Raw genomic sequence first — 27,027 nt, 5'->3', positions numbered from 1 at the left:
AAAGAGAGAGAAAAAATACAGAAAGAAAGAGAGGGAGGTAGGAGGGAGGGAGGGAGAGAGAAATGGAGAATCATGATGATGATGATAGTGGAAGCTATCTCCTGAGAAGATGGAAGGGAAGGGAATCAAGGGAATGCCTTTGGCTAGGAGAAGGGTCATCTCTTAATCAAAGACAGGAGTGGCAGAAATAGTGGGTGAATTTTTCTGTATGATGTGAGATGAGGAGGAGAGAAGAAGCATTTGGCAAATGTCCTCAATTTTTTTTTCTTTGAAGTATGATAGATATATATCTATAATACTTAAATATGGAGTATCTTAGATACTTGGATACTTATATCTAAGATATCTAAGCATGATTTTGTGGTTTCCTCTAAACTCTTCTGCCACACAAAGATAAGGGCAAAGGAGATAGAAGCTAGTAATAAATAATAGAGGGTTGAAATTTGGCAAAGTGATCAGACAAAGGGACAAGGCAGTTTGAACCCAATGTTGAATACAATTTTACTTGTCTTAATTGGATTTCATCTTATTGCATTTAAACTGATGCTTTAATATGTAAAGACTTTTTTAGATCCTGACTCTGTTGTCCAAATTTAGTTATCCTTCCCAGTTCTTTTTTTTTATTAAGTGCACTAATGAGCATGATATCCATGTGTCTAAGTCATTGATTAAAATGTTACACCTCTTAATGCTAAGCAAAGATGACTGAGACAAGGGGCAGCTCAGGTGAAGAAGTGGATACAGTACCAGCCCTAAAATCAGGAGGACCTGAGTTCAAATCTGGTCTCAGATACTTAACATTTCCTGGCTGTGTGACCCTGGGCAAGTCACTCACCACAATTGCCTGGGAGGGGAGAGAAAGATGACTGAAACATTCCATTGGAGACCACCTATCAAGATGATTTTGAGCCAGTAATTATTAGTCTTTAATTTTGACCATTAAACCAATAATGAGTCTATCTTATTGTGTAATTTATTGTCTGGTACATTTCTCTCCATCTTCTCCACAAAAACTGGATGAGATAGATACTTTATCAAATATTTTGTTAAATTCTAGATAAACTATCTATATAGTTTATCTATATCTATATCTATAGCATTCCTATGATCTGCTAGTTTGGTTTCCTTTCAAAAAGGAAAGAAAGTTAATGTAGAAAGACCTTATTGTTATGTGTAACTCTACATTGATCACATTTGGGACCTTTCTTGACAGAGATACTGAAGTGGTTTGTCATTTCCTTCTTCCTGTTATTTTACAGATGAACTGAAGCAAATAATATTAAGTGACTTGCTCAGGATCATACAGCTAGCAAGTTTCTGAAGTTAAATTTGAATTCATATAGATAGTCTTTCTGGTTCTAAGGCAAGCCTAGTGCTTTATTCATTTTCTCACCTAGTTATTACCCCTGCAAGATTTATCTTTCAAAAAACCATTCTGGCTCTCTGTAATCAACTCTTCTCTTTTCTCAAATCACTTAATAATGTTTGTAGTGACCTAGTTTAGAATTTCCCCAGGAATCCAACTCAAACTCCCTGGTCTATGGTTTCTAGACACTTATTTTCCCTTTTCTGAAAATCAGAATAACATTTATATTACTCTAAATCTGCAGCCCTTCCTCCAGTTCTCCATGATCTTTCAAATGTCACGAATAGTAGCTCATTCAGTCAGACAATAAAAATAGATAGCATTTAGATAACACTTTAGGGTTTGCAAAATGCTTTACAAGTATTATCTCATTTTATCCTCATAACACCCTGGTGATAGGTAGCAATTGGTGGACTTGAGATTTGATTTTGGTCCAGATAGAGTCTTCTTTCATTTTGGAGGTCAGTCCTAGATGGAGAGAAAAAAAAATTGGAAAAGATGGTCTTAATTTTTTTGTTATTTCAGGAAAATCAGTAAAGGTTCTTGTAGTTTGCATTTGAGCATTTTTTTTAAGGGGACTCTGGGAGACAGAGGTAAGAAGGAAGGATAAAGCACTTTGGAGCAGATACTTCAGGAAGACAAAGATAAAGATGACATAGGTTTCCTGCCCCTTATGTTATTCCATGTTGTTGAAAATAAACTGGGCCTTCAATTTCAGAGAAAAGTTTGGGAACTCTGCAAATAAGTCCTTGTGGTATTGCTCTAGTACATTTAACAATGATTAAAAAAAAATTGGGAAGGATAGCTAAATCTGGATGACAGAATCAGGATCTAAAGAAAAGAAGTCTTCACAGGCTAAAGCATTGATTTAAATATAATTAGATGAAATCCAATTAAGACAATTGTATTAATTATTGTCAATAATGCATATTGGGTTCAAATTGCTTTGTCCCTTTTTGCTCCTTGGATTTTAAACTATTAATCTCCTCTCTCTCTCTCTCTCTCTCTCTCTCTCTCTCTCTCTCTCTCTCTCTCTCTCTCTCTCTCTCTCTCTCTCTTTCTCTCTCTTTCACTGTTTCTCTCTTTCTCTCTTCCTCTCCTCCTCTGTCCTCCTCTTCTTCCTCCTTCCCTCCTCTTCCTCTTCTTTCTCTTCTTCCTTTTCTTCCTCTTCCTGCTTCTTCTTATCCTCCTCCTCATTTGCAGCTTGCTCTTTTCTCTTTCCCTTCCTCTCCTCTCTTTCTACCTTCTCATTCTCTTTTTCTTTGGCTTGTTCTCTCCTTTTCCTACTTCTTTTCTTTCTCCCTTTCCTTTTATGCCAGAAACATAAAGAAGCACAAAAATCTATATGCAACTAATTATAGATATAAAAATGACAAAAGCAACATATAATTCCTTGGTACTTTAAAAGAAACAATTTCTTTCCTTGTAGATATTCTCATGTAGATCACAGCACTTTACAGAGAGCTGGCACATCCTTCAAGAACCCATTGTTAGCCCCATGGGGCACTTATGCAAGATTCTAGTAGGATTTCAAGTACATAATATATGAAAGTATGGGAGGATCTGATTACCAAAGAACATGGTTGATAGTGGTTTGGTTCCCTTCTCTTCTCTTCCCTTCCCTTGCCTTCCATTCCTTTTCCCTACCATCTGTTCCCTTCCCTTCCTTTTTTTTTTCTCTTCTCTTCCTTTCTTAAGCAAGTTTTATTGATACCCTTTGTTTTCCTCCTTAATTTTGGTGCAATCCATCTGTGATTGCTTCCAATTTATCATCTCCACATCTTGTTTGTATGTTGTCTGTCCCATTAGATTGTGAGCTCCTTGAGAACATGGATAGTTGTTATTATTGTTGTTTTAATCTTCCTCTGTATCTCTAGTGTTTAGCATATTGCCTGGCACTTGGTAGGTGCTTAATTAATGCTTGTCAGCTTGGCTTGTTGACTCACATGAGAATACTTTCTAGACAGTTCCACTTCCTAGGATTGAACGGTCCCTTGTGACAAAAAAAGCAATTAAGCAACATGAAATAATCTGCTTTGTGGTTCTTTCCCACTCTACTCAGAAAAAGAGAACATGTTTCATTTTACCTTTTCTTCATGACAATGATTGCTTTAAAAAATTTCTCAAAGTTCAGCTTCTTTTTGGTGATTTTCCTATTTACTTTGTTGCAGAAATCATGTATATTTTTCTCTTTATTCTGATTACTTCACTCTGTGTCAGATTATCCATCCATCCATCCATCCATCCATCCATCCATCTATCCATTCATCTATACTTCATCTAGTTCTTTAGTCAACTAGTTGACAAGCATTTAATGAACTACTTACTACTTGGTGCCAGGCATTATGTTATATGCTAGGGATAAAGAAAAAGGCAAATACAAGGCCTGTCCTTAAGAAGCATTCTAACGGAATTCATATCTTTGCATTTCTCTCTGAATTTTTTATATTATTTCTTTTTCTTTTTTTAATTAAAGCTTTTTATTTTCAAAATTTATGAATAGATAATTTTTCAACATTAACCCTTGCAAAACTTTGTGTTCTAATTTTTCCTTTCCTTCCCCATCTCCTCCCCTAGATTGCAAGTAATTCATTATATGTTATTCATGGTAGAAATATGTTAAATCCAATATATGCAAACATATTTATGTATTGTTATTTCTTATAGCCCAGCGATATTCCATTGCATTCCTAAATCACACTTTGTTAAGCCATTCTTCAGTGGATGGGCACCCACTTTGTTTCCAATTCTCTTCTACCAAGAAAAGTGCTGCTATGAATAAGCCTATTCATCTTTGGGAGCTCCTGGAATTGTGTTTATGGCAGGTCAGAGTATCATTGACTCCTAGGGCTAGATGGCAGCTTAAGAAGTCATCTTTTTAACATCTTTGGGTAAAATCTGACCTGAACCTGTATAAGAACTGTCGCTGTTAGATTCTGACAGGTCTTAATGGCACTAAGGGGATTTCATTTGCAGGACCAGTTCATTCAGTCATACATATGTATTCATTCAGATGACATTGATTAGGCGCCTTACTTTGTGCCAAGATACCACTAGATTTGTTGATAGATTAATAAATAAGGCACAGAGTCTGCTCTGGGAGTCTTATGAGAATAATATCAGTTTTTAAGGAGTACAAATCTAGAGCTGAAAGAGATCTCAGTATCAATGAATCCCTTCCCTCCCAATTTTACAGATGAAAAAACTGTATTCTAGGGAAGTAGTAATCATCAATCATAAGATTTGAACCCAGAATCAATGTTTACTATGAAGGAGTTTATGAAGGAAGAAATCATTTCCAGCTGAACCAATTGGAGAAGGCTTCCTTGAGAAGGTGGCAGCTGAGCTAAGCTAGAAGGAACAATAATAGAGGTGAGGTAGATGTCTGCTTCAGGAATGGGTACACTGGAGATAGCATGTCTTACTTCAGAAAAACAAGGCAAGAAAAGAATGGAGAATTGTCAACCCATATCCATCCTGCCTGGAGAATTAAAGGAGAGTAAATTTAAGGCAGCCTTGGGAAGGGGTTTTGTTCCAGTGCTATTTCTGAAATTCTCTTGCTGGTAGGCCATATGAAGTTTTTAAAAGAAAGTCCTCCTCCCCCTGTGAATGATAGAGTTCTAGGAGTTATGGAGGAAGGAATAGGGAAAGAAAAAGAAAGAGACCAAAGATGAGAGGTGGGTAAAGAAGCTAATAGGAAATGAACTTTTGAGAAAAGAATTGTGTGAGAGACAGAGACAGAGAAAGACACACACACACACACACACACACACACACACAGAAAAAGAAAGAGAAAGAAGGGAAAGACAGAGACACAGAGAGAGATTCAGAGAGGGAGAAGCAGAGACAGACATAGAGAAAGAGAAACAGACACAGAGAGGTACAGATACAGACACAGACAGAGAGACATAGACAACAGACACACACACACTCACAGAGAAAAAGAGAGAGAGAGAGAGAAACAGAGATGCATTAGCTTGTTCAGTCAGTGCTTGGGTACATTCCTCTGTCCCCTGTCTAACTCCCTGCCCTGTCCAGCTCCCCAACCCCCCATCTGGCTCCTTGCTGGGGAAGGGGAAGACTGTCTCTGGAGTCGGTCCGCTCATTCATCTCCTGATAAACTGTTTATCTGAGATTTAAGGAGGGCGCCTCTCTCCCAGCCTTGGAGACAGAATCCTGGGTGTGTTTAGCTTGTCATGGGGTGGTGGGTGGTAGAGGGGGGAGATGTCAGGCAGGGGACATCATCTTTCTCCCTTTCCCCACCTCTTTAGCTCAGGGACTCCTGACTTCATCTCCTTCCTACATTTAAACCCATATAGTAGGTTTTTTCTTTTTCTTTTTGCTACATCTTCTAATCTGAACATAGAAGTTAGCCCTTATAGAGAAGCAAGCCTTCTTCTCCTTGAAGTTTTATTTTTACCCCACTTCCCCCATCCCAACCACTTTTCTTTCCTTCCTTTCTTCTTCACTTCTCTTTGCGTCCTTGCTTTTCAGAGTTATGCTCTGAAAGGCCCATATCAAAAATCAAATAGAGAGTGGGATTCTCCACTTAACATTTTTATTCTCGAAAATCATAGCTGTAGAACTGGAAGGGATTTTGGTGGGCAGAGAATATGCCATATTATTAAGGATCTAGAATTTCATCCCCCTTATCCATTAAGAGGGCAGCTAGGTGGTTAAGTAGATAGAATACTAGGCCTGGAGTCAGGAAGACTTATTTTTTTCTGAATTCAAATCTGATCTCAGATACTTACTGTGAGAACCTTGGTAAGTCATTTAACTCTGTTTCCTCAATTTCCTCATCTGTAAAATGAACTAGAGAAGGAAAGGGCAAACTACTCCAGTATCTTTGCCAAGAAAACCCCAAGTTACATTCCAAAGAGTCAGACAGGACAGAAAGGCCTGAGTAGCAACCACCCCATAAGAATCAATTAACCAAAAAACAACATCTCCCCCATTTAAACTCACTGGATCTTCCCACCATCACCATTATACAGCCCTTCAAATTCTCTTCTACTAACTTTTCTCAACCACAAAGAATATCAAAGCATTTAAAAAAATCATATCTATAGATGCCTCCTCTCTACCTGACCACTGTGAGGATATTACAGCATCAACCCTGTTTGAATCAAAAGTCCTATACAGGCCTATGTCTGAACATAGGTTTTCTTTCTTCTGTTTCTCCTTTTAGCCTGCCCAGATGTTTGTTGAGATCCTATGGCCTCTTTTCCAATCCTCCTTACTTCTTCTTTCCAAAGACAACAATGGAGATTTGTTCAATAGAGCAAAAAAGAGAGTGAAAAAGCAATCATGTCTCAGGGGAAAGAAGTAATCTACTGCTTTCAGCTACTGTATGACCTAATATATAGTTCTTTTTTTAGAACTCTTCCTCCTTGTTTTTGGAACTCACCTCCAGGAAACAGGGTCATTTAAGAGGTAGAAAAGACCATAGAGGTTATTTAGTACAACTTCCTCACTTAAGAGAAAAGCTGGACTGAGGTCATATAGGTTCTGAATCTAAACTCTTACTCCAAAAGTTGGTGTTCTTCATAATTCTAATAGTCTAATAACCAGAGAATCTTTAGAATTTTAAAGATGGAAAGGACCTTAGAGGTCATCTGGTTTTCTCTTCCTTCCAATGATTCAATCATAGGTATACAAAGCACATATGGATAATGTGCCAGCACACCCTAGGGGCAAGTATTACCCCCAAGGCAAAGGGCCATTGCTAATACTTTTCCTAACATGTGTCAACAACTAAAGCACACACAACCTACTCTCTGTGCATGCCCATGGATGAATTCCCTTTTAAAATCATTAAGGGGTAGTTATTCAACTTTGAGCTTTTCCAGAGATGAGGAGCTCATTGCCTCTAAGGGTTGCCCACTGTACATCTGGGCAGGTCTCATTGTTGGAAAGGCTTAGATGACAGTTTTACTAGGAAGGATAAACATCTTTTAAAATTTTCTTTCAGCTACTTGATGCAGTAGATTAATAGAGTGATAGATTAGGAATCAGGAAAATTTGAGTTCAAATTCTATCCCAGATGCCAGCTTTGTGACCCTGGGCATGTCACTTAGGTTGTTTTAGCTCCAGTTTCCTCATCTGAAGAAATAGAGAAAATAAAAATATATATCTCACAGGATTTTTTTGAGGTTCAAATAAGATTACACATGTAAAATAGTTTGAAAACCTTAAAGTGCTCTATAAATATTACTACTACTACTGCTACTGCTGCTGCTACTTCTATTATTGCTACTGCTGCTGCTGCTGCTACTATTATTAATTCTACTATTGCCACTACTACTACCACTGTTGCTGTTATTGCTGCTTCTACTGCTGCTGCTGCTGCTGCTGCTGCTACTACTACTACTACTACTACTACTACTATTACTACTGCTGCTGCTACTATTATTTCTATTACTATTACTGTTGCTACTACTACTATTATTGCTATTGCTGCTCTTGTGACTATTATTGCTATTTTTTACTACTACTACTACTACTACTACTACCACTACTGTTACTGCATCTGTTGGTACAATTACTACTACTATTGTTACTGCTATTTTTACTATTATTACTACTGCTGCTGCTGCTACTACTACTATTATTATTTCTTCTACTACTACTATTGTTGCTACTGCCATTGCTACTACTACTACTATTGTTACTACTGCTAGTGCTATTACTTTTATTTCTATTACTAATACCATTACTGTTGCTGTTGCTACTACTATTATTGTTTTTCCCCCATAGGTACCTTATTTATTTTTAAAATTTTTATTAATTTTATAATTATAACTTTATTTTGACAGTACATATGCATGGGTAATTTTTTTTTTACAACATTATCCCTTGCACTCACTTCTGTTCTGAATTTCCCCCTCCTTCCCTCTACCCCTTCCCCTAGATAGCAGGCAGTCCCATACATGTTAAATATGTTATAGTATATCCTAGATACAATATATGTGTGCAGAACTGAATATTTTGTTGCACAGGAAGAATTGGATTCAGAAGGTAAAAACCTGGGAAGAAAAACAAAAATGCAAATAGTTTACACTCATTTCCCAGTGTTCCTTCTCTGGGAGTAGTTGATTCTGTACATCATTGATCAATTAGAACTGAATTAGATCTTCTCTTTGTCAAAGATATCCACTTCTATCAGAATACATCCTCATACAGTATTGTTGTTGAAGTGTATAATAATCTCCTGGTTCTGCTCATTTCACTCAGCATCAGTTGATGTAAGTCTCTCCAAGCTTCTTTGTATTCATCCTGCTGGTCATTTCTTAAAGAGCAATAAGATTCCATAACATTCATATACCATAATTTACCCAACCATTCTCCAATTGATGGGCATCCATTCATTTTCCAGTTTCTAGCCACTACAAGAAGGGATACCACAAACATTTTGGCTATTACTATTATTGTTACTACTGATGCTTCTACTACTTTTATTTCTATTGCTAATACTGTTACTGTTGCTATCACTACTGCTGTTATTGATACTGCTACTCTTGCTGCTACTACTATTATTTCTACTGCTACTGTTGTTGTTACTATTATTTCTACTTCACTTTTTCTGGAAGTGGGAAAGGAATCAGGAACTCAAAAGAGTTAATTAATTTAACTCTTTTGTATGGTGGTCTTAAAATCACTTTTATCTCATGGACAGATTATTTCTCTCCCTTTCCTTCTATCTGTCTGTCTTTTTCTATCTTTCATCCCCCCACACTAACACAAACACACTCCCTGCATGTGTGACACTTCCAGTCCAATATTGAGGTGAGAGCTTAACTTTCTTAGATTTCAGTTTTTTCACTAGTAAAAATCCTTCACTAGTAGTTGTATTAGATCCCTCTTAGCTCTAGACTCAAGATTCTAGGACTTTTGAGTGGAAGGAGTTGTAACTGAATATATGAAGCTTAGAGGTGAAAGGGTTCTTGAGAGGTCATCTTGTTGATTATCCTTAGTCTGAGTCAGAGCATCACTTTGGACCTATGATAGTGTTTTTAAGACTGGCAGAAACAGGAACCACAACCTCCTGTGGTTATCTGTTTCAGTACTTGTTTAGAAATGAAATTAATCTTTGTATGCTATCTTAGACTTTAATTTAGGCAAGTCAAATTTTTCATTCAGACCTTAGGGTAGTGAAAGAACAAATCATCATCACTGACATTTAAACAGAACTTTGAAGTTTTCAAAGCACTTGACACATTCAGGAAGAAATGCAGATAAGGAAGACAGTTTTGAGAGTAATAGGGAGAATTTATATGTATTTCTTTTTTTAAAGGAAGCAATATGAAGTGGAGATTTATAGTTTGCTATGTAATCCTTTTTTTGTATTCTGCTGTGATTGTGAAAATGCCCCTAATGTACTTATGTGCAGGTGGCCCCCATTTCTATACTTGAGTTTGATATCGCTGAACTCATTTGAGTTTCACAGGGCCTGTAAGGTAGGGGATTGACCTTAAAGTTACAAATGGGGAAACTGAAGATCAGAGATATTAGGTGATTAGCCTGTGGTCACCCAATTAATGCCAGAGAAAGTATTTTAATCCATATTTTCTGAATTTGGATATCAGATTCCTAAATCTCTTCTCTCCCAGCTTTAAGACCTAAATTGTAGAATGTTCTGAAGGGGCTGGTTACACATGTACTAGAAATTAGGATGTGACCAGGAGATATAGCAGGTCAGTTTTCAATTTCCAATGATTGTTTTCTTATTGTCAAGGGCTAATAGTTTTGAAACTTCCATCATTCAAGATGCCAATAAATCAATCAACTATTCAACTAGTGAGTATTTATTATTATATGCTTTGTGAGCATATATTCTAATGAGGTAGATAAGTATTTATAGAAATATATACAGCATGATGCATAAATTCAGTAAATACAAATATATGCTAAGTAGTTAAATACCAGGTAGATTGGGAGGCAGGACATTAGCAGTTGAGGGATCATGCTGAATGAAGATAGTGAATCTTTTCATCTTTCAATGATTCTACTTCTGCTCTCTGGGTGTGAATCTCTGGCATCTGCACATGAAATTACAGATGAAGCCTTAGGAAAATGGAAAGGAGGAAAGGTATGAACTTTGTAAATGGACATTGGGTCCACTGACTTAGGTGTTAAAGGGAGGTGTCTAAAAGAAATCAGATTCTGGGAAAAAGTAAAGATTTAAATAAAAATGGAAATGTCAACTTCTCTAGCCAGAAGTTCTGTAGCTACCTTTATGGCTGCTTTTTATGAACATCAAATTTGCTTACATTGATTGGGGGGGAAGGTGAATTAAAATAATTTTATGGGGCTATATACATTTTTGAAATGAGGAAAAAGAGGAGGCAGCACACTTTTCCCCAAGGTATTCTTTATTTCTGGTTCTACTGGATGATTCGGTGGTAAAATAAAGAGAAAGTAGTTGTGGTTTATGATTGATTTTTATTGACATGTTGGTTTACTTTAATTAAAGTATGCATGTGTGTGTTTTCAAGTGAGCATGTATCTTTTGTATTAAAAGGTACTTGAGGTAAGGCATTTAATGGGGATTGCTTTGGGATATGGATGGACGGTTCAGAGGCAGATTTAGGCTTAATGTCAGAAAGAACTGCCTAACAAGAAGAGTTTTTCTTCAGATTGGACTATCTCTAGAGTTAGTGAGTATACCCTCATTGGTAGTCTTCAAGCAAAGGCTGGATGATTACTTTTCAGACATGCTGTAAAGGGAGATTCTCATTTATACACAAGCTGGACCAGATTGATCTCTGAGGCCTCATCCAACTCTGACCTATTTCCCATGATTATGAGCCAAACTCCAATGCTCTGTTTTCCAAATATTCTCCCCAACTTTCTAGCCTTCCCCACTTTTGTTTACTTAAGTGTTTTTATTAATCTTTTTAATATTGTTTTCATTTCCAAAATATATTTCTATCATCTTCTATCTAGAGATTCATTTCATGTAACAAAGAAAGAAAGAAGGAAGAAAAGGAACAGTGGTTCAGCCATATTAATCAAGATTTCAACTGAGTCTTGCAAAAGGAGTAATTTTCCACACCTATAACCTTCAATTTCTGCAAAAAAGGGAGGAAGGAGTTAAGTCATCAGTTTGTCCCACTGGTGACATTCTATGACTGTCACACTCTAATTATCCTTCAAGGCTCAATTCAAATGCCACCTCCTTCATTAAAGCCTTTCCAGATTCCCTCAGACTGGCTGTGCTATCTTCCTCTTCTAGCTCTAAATCTGTAATACTAGATCCACTCTGAACAATACTTGTCATATTCTGAACTGTTACTATAGTTATCCATGCCTTGTCACGTCTTGTGTACTAGACCAGAGCAGAGAGTATGTCTTAATTATCTCGCCTTTTTCTCCTATAGTCCCTAGCATGATACCTTCTATATCTGCATAGAGTTTAAATACATGTTTCTTGTATTGAATGTTTGATTCAGTTCTTTTGCTGTTGTTGTTAGTAGTCAAAAAATGATATTTAATCAAAGTAGTCAAAAGATGATATTTAATCATACAATACCCTTTTTTAAATTAATTTTTTCAATTAGTTTCTTTCCTCTCTTTAATCTTTTCTCTCCATCTTCTCTTCAATCCTTCCTGAAAGTCAATGTTATTTCCATGATGATGCATGGTTTGCTTTCTGAAGTAAGTTGAGAACTGGATTGAGGACCAAAAAAAAGTTCATTCTCTTTAGTCTGGAAAATAAGAAATTATCTCCTAGGCTAGAGAGAGCATTGGGAAGTTTCAAATGCTACAGACTTTTCTCAGTTTCGGTTACTTCCAGTATCTTGTTTGCTCCCTAGGATTGAGAGTGTAGTTTCTAGTCAATTACTATCTTCTTTTTCTTTGATTTGATTTTTGACTTAGTTTCCGGATTCATTAGTCCAACCTGCTGAGTGAGGTTTAATTATAGGCAATGACTTCTCTGGCAACCTGGTCACGTAGGGCATAGACCTTATTTCATCTTCCCTTCTCCTCCCATTCCCCCTCTCCCTCAGCCTCACCTCCTCATAATGAAGCATGACTGTCGTAAAACATGGCTTTTGATCGCACTTCTTCTCATCACTTTCAAGACAAACAATGTCTCAGAAACCCCCAACTGCTTTTATTTTTCTTATATCTAGGGTTACATCTTGGGTGTCTTACCCCATCTTCATTTAAAAATGCCCTCAATTAAGGAAAAAATACCCATCCATTTAAAAAATATATAGTTTGAAGGATATATCATAGGATCAAGAAAGTTAAGGAGAGACATGAAAGGAAACCTTTTTAAGTTCCAAAAGAGAGTTTCTCTTTCCCTACTAAAACACCCATAGTCTCTTACCTACCCCCCCCCCAATTTCTATTCTTTTATTTAATAGATCAAAGATTCCTTGGCTGTTGCTTCACCATTATGGTTATGTGGGAGTATAATACTGAAAATATTTCATAATAGTTAATGATTTTAAGGACCACTTTTTTATAAACAAATTAACATTTGGGGACAGTTGGGGGATGGGCAGTTGCATTAAAGGTTAGACTCTTGGCCTCCCCAACTCCTAACAAATTCAAAGCATTGTACAATTTTGTAATTTTGGGTAAGGCTTGCTTCCTTATGGAATGGCTTAATTATGTTAATTAGTTAATATGAAGCTTGATTAGGCCAGTGGTGATAATTTCTAAAATGCTCTGAAACGGGGCCCTTATTGGGGCTGGGAAGGAGTGGAATGGGACCAAAGGTGGGACCAAAAGGCAGTTCTGGGGTCTCAGCTCCATCCTGCATTGTTTTTAAATGTGGATCATCAGTGAAGGGATAGCTGAACACAAAGAAGAAAAAATGTGGAGCTGCCTTCTCATCTTTTTAAGGATTTGAGTCTTTCTGTCTGAGCCTTTAAAAATTCAATAAGGAAGAGCAGCTAGTTGGTGGGGTGGATGGAGTGCCAGTTCTGAAGTCAGAAGGACCTGAGTTCAAATGTGGCCTCAGACACTTAACATTTCCTAGCTATGTGTCCCTGGGCCAGTCACTTAACCCCAATTGCCTTAGGGGAAAAATTCAATGGGGCTAAGAAAATCCTATCAGATTATATTTTACAAATATATCCTTTTATTTCAGGCACCCAAAAGGACAAGTAACTGTGTTTCAGTGAAAATGTGTACAGTCTAAGTTATTTAGCAACTTTAATGTTAACTTTTGAGACAATCCCATTGTCCTAAGCCAAAATTTAAATAGAAGGATAGAGATTGAACCTTTGATTTCATTAATATAGGGAGTTTCCAGGTGAGGAAACTACTTCTAGCAAAGCTGGCTAGAACTTCCTCTGCAGTTTAGAATTTAAGAGAGTTATTTTGATCATTAAGAGGTTGAAAGGATCCATAGGCACTATGTGTGGGAGGTGGACTTGAATCAAGATCTTTCTTATTCTAAAACAGGCTCTCTTTTTGCTACTGCCTCTCAATTGAAACATACCTCCTATAAATATTTAAACAATGCTGTCAGCTTTGGGGGCAGTTGGCATAAAGCATTTGCCTGCCCTCTCATTCACACTCAACAGATTGCAGTTTTCTCAGATAGCATAAGCTACTCCAGTTCTTGTCTTTGACTTCCTTCTGTAGTAGGAAATAGGAGACCTTAATATTCAGGACTGTTTCTTAGTGAATATTCAAAACATCAACTCTGTCCTTCAGATGATCTGTTTATTTACTTGACCCTGGCAAATTTCAAGTTGGGGAGTGAGAATGCCATTTTTAGTTCCTTGTGTTATTTTGCTTCTTGTTGACCTGTCAGAAGATAACTAATTAATTTGAGAGCTATAGAGATACAGTGATTAGAAGGTACATGTCAGTAGTTAGTCACATGCAAAATAAGCTTAGTGAGATTTGAAACATATGTCTGGTGAAGATTGCCTCAATGTCCCTTGAACTTGACATGGGAGGTCTATTGAGACTATGGTGTAGATGGATATGCTCATCTCTTCTGACCTCTTAGTTAATCCAGTGCCTGAAGAGACTAATATTTTCTTTTAGAGGGACCAGCATAATTCAGTATGGAGGATCTTACCACCAATAGTCTAGCTAGTGGGGGAAGAATTCTTTGGTTATGACAATCCATGAAAAATACATGCATATATATGTATCTATGCATACATGCATAAATGGAAATGTATGCATATGTATAATATAAACTATACATATATAAATATGTAATATAGGTAAATATACATATATGTGTATCTATCTACCTATCTCCATTTCACCATCCCAATGATCTTGTCATCTCAATATTCAAATCACAAGAGGCAGAACTGGAATCCAGGTTTTTTCTGACTCTAAGGCCAGCTCTCTATTCACCATGATGCTACTCTAATATTTCCTTCTATTTGTCTTGATATTTATAAAATTTGTTGTTGTTATTTAGATCTTTGATTTTATCTATGTGGGAAATTTCTGGTTTGAAAACTGTTCTGCTGATACAGATCAGCAATTCATTTCTAACTTATGATCTTAAATTGCCTGGGAACACAGTTATAAAAAGACTATGCAAATTATCTGTCTACATGATTGTCTTTCTGCCTTAACAATCAATCAATCCATCTATCAATCTATCATCTTTATGTATCTGTCTCCATTACCTCTCTTTACACATCTATGTATCTGCATGCATTCATCTATCTATAACTGTCATCTCTATGTATCTATGTATCTGTCTCTGTCCTTCTCTTTACACATCTATGTACTTTTAATATTATTCCATCTATCCATCTATAGTCTCTCTATCATCTCTATCTATTTGTCTCTGTTATCTCTCTTTATAGTCTATATATCGGTATGCATCCATCTATCTCATCCATCTACTCTTTATCTATCTATCTGATGTATCATCTATCTATGGCTTTTAAATCATCCAATTTTCTCTCTAATCTTATATTACAGGTAATATAAGAAGCAAAACAACCAATTGATTTCCTTACTCCTCTGCTGGTCAAAATCAGGACTTTCCAGTGTTGGGCTGGTGAGTCACTCTCTGCAAGATGTATTCAGCTTTTTGTACAAGTACTAAGGTATAGTCCTGAATCTTGAGGGTCTATTACTCCTTGCAGCAGAAAGAAATCCAAGGCAGGAGTTGGGGGAGCTGAATCTATCCCTTCAGTTTGTTGGGTGGGTGGGGGCCTGGGAGGGGTATAGAGGGTAGAGCTCTGAATAATTGGGGCTCATTTTACTGAGGCAACAGCTGCCACTGACACAAGGGGACAAACTCAGCTTCTGCCCTTGGAAAGGGAAAGCCCTTAATTCCCTCTCTCAATCCCTGAGACACCAAGGGACCGGGCCTCATTCGAGGTATTCCCATCTCCTTTCATGTGGCATTGTTTCTCCCTTGGGGAAGTGCAGTTGTACTGTCGCCTTTGAGAACCATTCTCTGGATAAACTAGATTCATTCTCCAGATCAACTAGACACATTTAAGAATCAGGTTCATTTTCTCTAGAACTTGATTTTAGAATATTCTGAAGTCTCCTCTATTCTGCTAGAATTGTCCAGAAAACTTAGGTCAAACTCTTTTACACACACACACACACACACACACACACACACACACACACACATCTCAACATTCTTTTTATGATCTGAACAGGTTGAGTGTCTGTATTGACCACAACCAAGAGATACTCTGGGACCACCACCAACCATGTCATTCTGTGCTGTCTAGATTTGGCACAAAGAAGGTAACTCTGGGGCTACATTCTTGTGCAAGCTATTAGCTAATTTATTGCATTACAGGTTTCCAATATGAATGTCCAGGACTAAAGCTGTGAGCTTTGCCTAAAGAAGATTAGTTGAATTGACAAAGCTCAGAAGTATGAGACAATAACCAGGTACTTTTTAGGGTACCATTACTTAGGGTTATAGGTTTAGAGTTAGAAGAGTCAAATCCTCTTATTTTGAAAAAGTGCAGATTGGTTAAAAGTAGAAAGAACATTGAACTTGGAGTGTTCAAGTACAGCCTCTGAAGATATGATCTTGGGGTAAATGACTTAACTTCTTTGGGTTTCATTTTCCTTCCTCATCTGTAAAAGAAGAGGTTGAATTGGATGGTCTCTGACATATCTTCCAGGTATAAATCTATATTATAGGAAGAAAAATCTATTAATTGTCTACCATGATAGGAGTTAAAGAGGATCCAAATGACAGCATCATGATGGGGTCAAGCTAAAGTGTGTTTTTTGGTTGATCAGAGCAATATGAGCTCAGAAATTTCTACTATAGGTTGAACACATGTAGTCTGTATGAACATTTGTAGTAGAGATGTGTCTAAATTTGCTCCTCATATTTCTTTTAAACCACTGCAATTGCACTTTGCACTAGACATGCAAAGACAAACTAAAAATAGTCCCTGCCCTCAAGGAACTTTCATTCCTGCTTGAAACAACATGATAAGTAAATACAAACTATACTTAGAGTGATTTCAGGAACAGGCAGGAAACCAACAGCAACAAGGGAATATCAAACCCTTAATTAAGTATCAGGTAGCCTATCAGTAAAGTCTTTCCTTTTCAGCCAAGGTTGTTTCTAGCTTTAGATGAATGTTTATTTGTACATCTTATTTTGAGGTACTCTCCATCCAATCTTGCTTTCCTAAGTGCCCTGTTTTTGCCAAGCTTTCCTGAGAGACCAAGTAGCCTAGAAGATAGAAAGTGGGGAGACCTGTTTTCAAGGACTTCAGCCTTGCTTTTGATATATACTATGTGACTCCAAACAAGTCATTTAACCCTAGGCTACAAATTGCAGAGAAAAGGGTTTCCCCATATCAGTGAAATCATAGATCTAGTCTCTCTCCATGAAATCCTTCAGGGCCAGAGGAAATTCATTGGAAAGTTTTTTTTCTTTTCTTTTCTTTTTTTTTTTTTTTTAAAGAAAACTTAGGGTCCTACCTCTTTTAGGCACAAAGGATCTTTTCCTGTTAGTCTCTGTAGCCAAAGCCCAACTCCAACCATCCCCTTGGTACATAGTAGCTTCCCTGTCAGCAGCAGCAAATCCAAGGAACCTCAGAATCCTAAATTAGGCCCCCTTTCCCCCCAGTCCTCCGATTGGGGAACCTTGGTTTAAAATTTAAGTAAAACCTTGATACTCCTCCCCAGGTTGAGGGATGGCTCCAACTCGCCTTTCCTAGGATGCTCTGTCTCCAGAGGAATGTGATGTATGTAGTATGTGGTGTCTGCAAACACGGAATGCCTACAACTGCAATTAGACTATTTCAATAGAGGTGTTAGCCACATTTCAAAGTCTGAACGGCCTCATCCATGAAATTTATAATGGGATGAAAGTTCCATTCAGAGACTGACAACTTCAAATGGAATTTGGGTAATCTTTTATTTATTTACAGGAGGGGGAGGAAAAAATAATCTCATGTCCTCTCCCCTCCCCCTCATTCCCAAGCCCCTAAGTATAAAAATGAGGTTTGAGATTAAAATATGAGTGAAGCAATGCTATATTTAAAATTGCTGTGAAAAATGGATCTTCTTGTCAGCAGGAGGCCAGGGCAATAACCCCTTCTTGTAAATCTCCCTTCTTCTGTCCCCCAGCTCCAGCCCCAAACCCAGCCAGGCTCCCTTTCTGGACTTTTGGCTGAGATGAAATGCCCCATAGTGTCAGGGGCTTTGGTATTCCAAAGAATCCTACCAAGACCCAATACTAATTGGGTCCAATTTATCCTACCCCAGGACTGGACCATTAGTAGTCTGTGATTGAAGACATTGCCTGGATTTGCTCCAGGAGCCCAAGTAGGGCCTTTCAAGATTTTCCTCGGTTGCCTATTTTAACTGATGAGGATTGCTGTTTAATTAATTCCCTAGCTCCCCCTTTTTTTTAACCTAAGCTTACCTAAGTCATTATTCCATTAGCTGCCTCTTGGTAGATCTTTCAGTAACTTAAGTTCATCTTATTTGCACAAAAGCAGCCGCTATTTGCAGTATTAAGTGAGCCATGAGAGCAAAGGGTGGGGATTTATCCGTAATTACAGTAGGGTTCTTGCTTGGATCCCACTGCTTCTTTCATTCAGAGTCTCTGGCCAGAGCTGGCGCCAAGATCCCCGAGCTGCCCTGTGTTTATGCCATTGAGACTGGGACAATATTTCAGTGTGGAGCCAAGCCACGGGGATCCACTCTATAAAACCCTCACTAAAAATAGCCGCTCCAGTCCTTCCCATCCCCCACTCTCCACGCCACCCCCAGCTCTTTACCCTTCTTCCGTCCCCCCCTACTCCCTGTCCCTCTTCCCTCTCCTCCCCCTAGCTCCCTTCCCTTCTTCCCCCTCGATGCCCCCTCCCATCACCAGCAGCACCCTTCTTCTATTCCCAGGGAAACAAGCATGCAAAATTGGCGGATTCTACCAGCTCTAGGGTCCCCACAAGCTGCTTTCTTTTTTTCAGCAGCTTTAACTCAGAATAAAAGGCATCAATTAGCAGCCCTTAGAACTGACAGGACAATTAAAACTAAGTTGCAAAAAAAAGGGGGGGAGGGGGTTGGGGTGGAGAGACAGACTTCCAATGCATTCTTGTTGGTGACAGCTGCATTTCTCACGGGTTTTTAGGAGGCTGCGTGTTGCCTGTTACTAGCAGCTCAGGGGCGCTTTTCCACTTCCGAAGTGAGAATGGGGATGAGAAATAGATTTCCCTGGATAAATGTGGGTTCTCAGAGTCAGTCTGAGGGAGTTGAAAAAACGAAAAGAAAACCCTAAATGACAGCCAGGACAGTTCCCAAACCCATTATTAGATCTCAGAAAATTCTTATCATAGCAATGAATAAAATACAACAGGATCATGAGGATAAGGGAGTGGGGGCTCTGAGAGTGGGAATAAGTGGTACAGATTTGACAGGGAGCTATATTGTATGCCAGGACTGTTTTCTCTCCTAAGAGCTGATGTTACTAAAGACATTGCTCATCTTAAGACTTTCTGCCTTTTGGGAAGGTTAGTTTCTAGCACAGGATTCCAAAGTTATTTTTAAAAGCCCCTAAAACTAACCTTGGGACTAAAAACCAAAACAAGACTTCTGTTGAATAAGAACAGTACTTGCTTTACTATTGGGTGACCTCTGCTCATAGATACTCCTGGATTTTCGATGTGGCAACCTGTGAGGGTGTGTGGGGAGAAGGTTAGGGAGGGAGGATTGTCTTACACAGATTGTGATTCATAACAAGGGCAGTATTGATTTTTTGATTTGTTGTTGCAGAGGCAGAATGCAGGAGCAACAGATCTGATTGGTGCTGGGTCTATTATTGGGGATGAGAGAGATGATAAAAATTTTCATTTGGTAACATAATCATTATAGTTCTTATATATGCACATATATCACATACACACATGAGCATATATACATACACAGATGTACAATACAAAGGGTCTTTGTTTTTTTGTTTTTTTTTGTAGTGTGTACCCTCTTGGTAGTGTGGTAGAGCCTATTAACCTCTTCTCATAAGAAAGTTTTTTAATAATTGGAGGAATTGCTATATTTCACTTGGAGGATAGTGAAAATAAGGGTGTAATTTTTTTTTTTTCACCTTTGAAATTGATAGACTCTGTGAAATTTCCCCATGAGCTCTCAGGAAAAAAACCCTACCAATTATTATTATAATTTTTCATGGTTTATCATCATGTGGTGGTAGCCAGGAGATCTTAAATATGAATTGATCTAATTCCTTCATATGTAAGGAAGGGAAGCTCAGAGTTAAATCACAGAGATATTGAGCAGAAGGGATCCTTAGAGATTATCTAATCCATCCCTTTTACTTTTTATAAGGAGAAATTGAGTTCCATAGATAGAGAATAACTTGCCTAAAGACACAAAGATAGTCCACGCAGAGCAGAGCTGGTATTTGAATCCAAATTCTCTGATTCCAAATCCAATGTTTTTGTTAAGACTTTGCTCACAGACAACCCCTGGGAGGTAAAGGGATAAGTATTATTTTTTCTATTTTAAGGGTAAGGAAACTGAGGCTGAGAGGGGAATTAATTTTCTCAAAGTTACACAGAGAGCCAAATCTAGATGTCCTGATTCCAGAGTCAGGGCTTTCCCCCACTACACTATGCTGCCAATACATGAATGTTGCTATGCTCAGTGTTTTCTTATTATTTTCTTTTAAGAGAGTTCAGTTTTACAAATTAAACTAAACTCTCTTAACACAGTGACTCTATTTCCATTTATTTTATATTTCTCCACTGTGCCCAATAATAGGATTGTGTACCCAGTGGATTCTTGGTACAATTTGTCCACAGAGCCATAACTAGGACAAGGTGACTAGGGCTTTGCCCCAGGGTATCAAAATTTAGAGAGTGTTAATCCTTTAGCTTGTAGAAAAAACTGAGTTTAGCACCTAGTTAGCAAGAATGATTAGTTAAAATAATATGCTACCTGATAGTAGTGTGCTTTTTTTTTTTTTTTCCTGGTGAGCTCTTTCCAGAGCTGATCATGCCTTGTTTCCTCCCCCAGCTGTGGCCTCCTTGAAGTGGCTTGATGAGGTGTATATGTGTGTATATGGTGGGATTGGGATAGGGGTGATGCTTTTGCTTCTAGGAACCATTCTCTCTCCAAGGTCTTCTTTCCCAGTCAACTTGAATTTGGCTTAAAAAAACTGATTTGGAGTGAATCTTTCTTCTTTGTCTAAGGCACATTTTGGGGACTTAGCCCTACATGCTAGAACTGGTACATATGACTACATATGGTATATATATCAGGCATTAAGCCTAGGCAATTAAGATCTGTGAAGAATAAGTGGAGATCTGATCAATGGTAATGTCCTCTTCCTTTCTCTTTTGATAAAAGAAAAGAGAAACTAAAACTTATTTGGGGAGGGGTTCATTTAAAAAAAAAACCCAGATTTTGTTATTTTTACTTCTGAAAATCTCTCTTCCTTCATCTCTTCTCCAGACAAATCCATCTAACATAGTACAGTGAACAGAGATCTAGAGTTGGAGAATGTGAGTTTGAATTTCAGTTTTACTATTTGCTACCTTGTGACTTAAGGGATGCCACTCAACTTTTCTGGACCTTCATTCTTGTTAAAATAAAGAAAGTTGTACAAAAGAACTTCAAATGTCTCTTCCAGCTCTAAATCTATGCTCCCACGGCTTAAAAAAAGAGGATAAAAAACAAACCAATATATCAACTGTGTCTGATAGCATATTCAGCATTCTACTAGTATAGGTTCTTCAAAGAAGGGAGGAAAAGATATTTTCTCAAGGATAAGTTGAATCACAATAATTTTAACATCTTTGCAAACCAAGATTTTCCCAGAATTTTATATAAAAAAATTCCCTAAAGAAACTATGACCATTCTCCTTTTCCACCCCAAATCATCTAGTCAACATTTCATAAAGATCATTTTACATTTGGTTTATCTTAGCAGCTCAGGTGTCTCTTCCTATGTGATGTTTTTCAAGCTTTCCCCCATTCTCTTCCTCTTGAAAATACATTGTATTTACATATGTCTGTACTTCAGAGATACTAAATTCATTCCTGTAATGGTTGCTGAGACTAAGGAGATGCTTGAGTGGTGTATTATAGCTGATGAAATTAGTGCAAGTTCCTTTTTAAGTTTTGGTATAAGTTGCTTCAGTTTGGTGAAAATGGTTCTGTTAGGCAGGAAGACAATAGAGTGAAAAAATCTGGAATATTTGAGTTTTAATCCAGCTTTCAAAACTTGCTAAGTGTTTAATCTAGAACAAATCACTTAACTTCTGCCTGCCTCAGTTTCCTCATTTGTAAAATGAGGATTATAATAATACCTATCTCCTGGGTTGTTGAATCAAATGAGATAGTAGTATCCCTCTGTGTCCGCTTGCATTTTTGATTTCCTTCTCAGGTTATTTTTACCTTATTTCTGAGTCCCATTTTTCTTGTGCAGCAAAATGACAGTATGGCTATGTATACATATATTGTATTTAACATATACTTTAACATATTTAATATGTATGGGTCTACCTGCCATCTAGGGGAGGAGGTGGGGGAAGGAGGGGAAAAGTTGTAACAGAAGGTTTTTCAAGTCTCAGTGGTGAAAAATTATCCATGCATATATCTTGTAAATAAGAAGCTATAATAAAAATTTTTTTAAAATTAAAAATGAGATAGTATTTACAAAATGCTTTGCAAACCTTAAAACACTACACAAATGCTAGGTGTTCTTTTTTGTTGTTTTTAGGAAAAAAAATTAGTGTAGGATCTTAGGAACAGGAAGTTATTTTTTATTTTTAAAAGTTTTATTGATGACTTAAAAATAATCATTGCAGTTTCTAGAAATTCCCTTTTCCATTCTTTCCACCCCTCATTAGTCCTGCTCTGTAACAAAGAAACATAATTAAAGAAAAATAACCAATATAGCTACTTTATCTAACAATGTATGCAACATTCTGCAATAGTAATTCCTCACTTCTCAACCAAGAGGAAGAAAGAACACTGATTTTGAGTTGTAAAGGACCCTTAGAGATCATTTTGAAAAGGAAGGAACTAAGGTGCAGAGAAGTTGAGGTCATTTAGGTGATTATCAACAAAAGCCGGGCTTCATACTCAGATTCTTCAAATCTAAGGCATGTCAGAATTTAAGAAGAGAGGGGAGATTCCTGCTGAAGTTTGCATGCCTGCCCTTTTCTCTCTTCCCACCAATGAGATAATGCCCATAAATGCCCTGGTCTTAGTGAGCTTGTGAATTATATTCCTTTGTACTCTGGAAATTCTTTAAAAGTTTGAGATATGTTGAGAGATTCCTGGATGCCTTTGAAATTCTTGAGGCTTTAGAAGTTGTGGCATTCTGTTTGCAAAGAAGAACACATGGTGTCCATTTCCAAAGAGAGTGACCCAGTCACAGCCAAATCTAGGGCTCTATACTGGTTTAGCCACAAGTTTATGATCTAATAGAAAAATTCACTTCCTTAAGGGAGGTCTCATCCTAGATGAGTTTCATTTGGATCCCAGCATCTAAACTTGTTCAAGTTTATGTTTTCTGAAGGCAGGGCTGTAGGGGGCAGCTAGACGGCACAATGGGTAGAGCACTGGGCTTGGAGTTGGGAAAATTTGAGTTCAAAACAGACACTTAGTAGTTGTGTGACTTTAAGTCACCTTCTATTTGTCTTAGTTTCCTAAGTTGTAAAATGGGGATAATAATAGCACTTCTCCTCCCTCCCCAAGTATTGTGAAGTTTAAATGAGGTAAATGTAAGGCATATATTAAGCTATATAAATATAAATATTATAATATAATATATAAATATTATATATTAAGCTACATAAATGCTAGCTATTGTTGTTGTTAATACTGGCTTGATGAATGTTGGAAGGGATGTAGGAAAACTGGGACATTGATGCATTGTTGGTGGAGTTGTGAAAGAATCCAACCATTCTGGAGAGCAATCTGGAATTATGCCCAAAAAGTTATCAAACTGTGCATACCCTTTGATCCAGTAGTGCTACTACTGGGCTTATATCCCAAAGACATACTAAAGAAGGGAAAGGGACCTGTATGTACCAAAATGTTTGTGGCAGCCCTTTTTGTAGTGGCTAGAAACTGGAAGATGAATGGATGTCCATCAATTAGAGAATGGTTGGGTAAATTATGGTATATTAATGTTATGGAATATTATTGTTCTGTAAGAAATGACCAGCAGGATGAATACAGAGAGGCTTGGAGAGACTTACATCAACTGATGCTGAGTGAAATGAGCAGAACTAGGAGATCATTGTACACTTCAACAACAATAGTATATGAGGATGCATTCTGATGGAAGTGGTTATCTTCAACATAGAGAAGATCTAATCCAATTCCAATTGATCAATGATGGACAGAATCAGCTACATCCAGAGAAGGAACACTGGGAAATGAGTGTAAACTGTTTGCATTTTTTGTTTTTCTTCCCAGGTTATTTTTTACTTTCTGAATCCAATTCTTCCTTTGCAACAACAACAACAACAACAAAAATTCAATTCTGCACATATATATTGTATCTAGGATATACTATAACATATTTAGTATGTATGGGAACGCCTGCCATCCAGGGGAGGGGGTGGAGGGAAGGAGGGGAAAATTTGGAACAGAAGGGAGTACAAGGGGTAATGTTGTAAAAAATTACCTATGCATATGCACTGTCAAAAATGTTATAATTATAAAATTAATTAAAAAATACTGGCTTGTCTTTTTTTTTTCCTGAGGCAATTGGAGTTAAGTGACTTGCCCAGGGTCACACACAGTTAGGAAATGCACCAGATCTTGTGTTTTAACCCACAAAGGAGAACATCTGGGGGTTCTTCCATTACTCTAGTGCTCAATTAGGTTTTAGCATTTTTTTAGGAATCTTCTTCAAACCTCGTGAATCTCTACCTGTGTTTGATCAACTAAACATTGGGTATTGTTTATAAAAATACATTTAATTAAGTAGCAATGTAAATAAAATAACAATAGAACATTTCCCCATAAACTCTGGTATCTACATATGTGGAACATATGTGACCAGCACCCCTATATGAAGGAAGATATTCAGGGAATGTGTGTGACCAGGGCATATCCTTGGAGGGACAACTTATGCCCATGACACTACAAAGCTGTTGATGTCTTCTATTGACGTCTTCATGCTGCTCTCTGCTGGACTTACTGCTTTCTAAATATTGCTCTTTCTGCTCCCTGACAGGCAGTAGAAAATGTGACTGAGAATTTCGGCAGCTTATGTGAGTCCTAAGAGTTGTTCCCTTCCTCCATTCCCTTCCCTTCCTACCCAAAATAACAGAACCAAATCATACGAAAGTGACTCCTATTAATTTACTTCTAATAATAATAAAAAGCAAAGCATTTGGTATCACTAGGAAAAAGTCATGGTCTTTGCCTTTCACACTCAGTTCTTATGGGACTATGGCTAAGTCATTTAACTTACCAGATCTTCATTTTCTGTATTTATAAAATGAAGCTGTCAGACTAGATATACTCTAAGATCTTTTCAAACTCCAGATCATTGATCTTATAAAATAGAGCTCTGAATTGCTCTATGATCATAAGAAAATCTCTTAGCCCTCTCGAAACTTGTTCTAGCACTGCTTTATAATAAGTATTATGAGATATTATCATGAGTATAATAAGTATCAATGAGATAATGCATGTGGAAGGACTTTGTGAGTTCTGTGTTACAGTAGCAATGTAAAATATAAATCATCTGTGGGTGGGGAGGGGAAGGGAGAATAAAAAACTATAGATGATGTGCTTTCCATAGAGGACCTCAAGGAGGGATGTGATGACAGCTGCAGTGAGCACAAGCACAATGAAAGGGCAGAGCTTAGCTGTAGACCTCTTGATATAGGACTTGTTCCTGGGGCACCATCTATTCCATCTTGTGGTGCTACAGCTGACTAGAGATGATGAAAGGTTAGAATTAGTGACAGCAGTTCACATTTACATGTGCTTCATAGTTTACAAAGTACTTTCCTTATATTATTCCCTGTGAGTTAGGCAGTCCAAATAGGATCAAATAATTTACCCCCATGATTCTCTATCATCAGCTGTCTAATTCAAAGACTGGTATTCCTATCTCATTCTGTGATTGCCTTTCATTGTGTTCTATTGATTTCCTATTTGTTAACAAACTGTCATTCATATTAGACCTGTGCTCTCCCTTTAGAAATTACTTAGCAAGAATTTTTTATTTTAATTTTCTAAATCTCTGCTACTTGGCAGGCACAGTATTAGGAAGAGGAAGAGATTATGGGCTGGTCACCTGGCATGAATGAAGGATGATAGATGGGAAGCTAAATTGTTCCCCTGGTACAATGTCAAGTGTCAAGTGAAATGTCAAGTGAAATCAAAGAAGGTATCCTGAATTTTGAGTGAATCCCCTTTGTTGAGTTTGTGGGAGGATGTGGCTAAGATGTAACAAAATATGAGAAAACAGGCAGGAGTAGTCATCTGTATCACTGTGGGGAACATCTATATTTATGAGGTTACTTAGCCATTTGAGGATGCATATGTTGTTTCTCTCCAGTAGACTGTTAGCTCTTCCAGGACCGGGACTATATTGATTTTGCCTTTGTATTGTCAGAATCTAGCACACAGTGGTTGATTAGTAAATGTTTATTTAATTGATCATAGATTAGAGCTAGGAAGGATTTTATAGCTCAACTTTTATCTGATCCAGTGATTTTTATTGAGGAAAAAATTAAGACTTCAGAAAATTACACTGATGTGACTTTTTTCAGGGTTTCTGAAGTAGTAAGTGGTAGAAATGGGATTTAAATCTGGGTCCTCTGATTTCAAAGGCAGTGTTCAGTTAGTTTGGGGCTTGTTCCCCTACAACACTGACTGTTTGTTAAATAGAAAATAGTCCTCCTTTGGGTCGCCCATTTTCAATACCTTACCTTTCCCCTTTGACTCCCAGTTTCACTTTTTAAGGTAGAATAGAGCTTATTTGCTTATTAAAGTCATGTTGCCCTTTTGTGTGCCACTAATTCAAATTTATAGTATCATCAAATAAGAGAAAAAGAACAAAACGTATTTATAGAAGACATTTCATCTAACATCTTCATTTAAAGATTTTGAAATTTAATTTTCTAATTTTTATGGGTATATTTCATTTTTATACCACACATATTCATCAGCATATCTTTGTTCCTTTCCAGAGATTCATTCTCATAATAAAAAATGAGAAAGTT

The 27,027-nt window shown here is 37.4% G+C and overlaps 1 long non-coding RNA gene across 1 annotated transcript in view; it reads left to right on the top strand.

Annotated features, from left to right (window-relative positions):
• Positions 1-2,411: 2,411 nt before the first annotated feature.
• Positions 2,412-27,027, top strand: part of LOC141539292 (uncharacterized) — a 46,156-nt gene continuing 21,540 nt past the window's right edge. The window contains exons 1-2 of the long non-coding RNA XR_012481251.1: positions 2,412-15,368; positions 15,988-16,078. This is a non-coding gene — a long non-coding RNA (uncharacterized LOC141539292). The remainder of the gene's footprint in view (positions 15,369-15,987; positions 16,079-27,027) is intronic.

Source organism: Sminthopsis crassicaudata, chromosome 4, assembly GCF_048593235.1.
Source record: "Sminthopsis crassicaudata isolate SCR6 chromosome 4, ASM4859323v1, whole genome shotgun sequence".
Lineage (NCBI taxonomy): Eukaryota > Metazoa > Chordata > Mammalia > Dasyuromorphia > Dasyuridae > Sminthopsis > Sminthopsis crassicaudata.
This window is presented reverse-complemented; position numbering and strand designations above follow the sequence as displayed.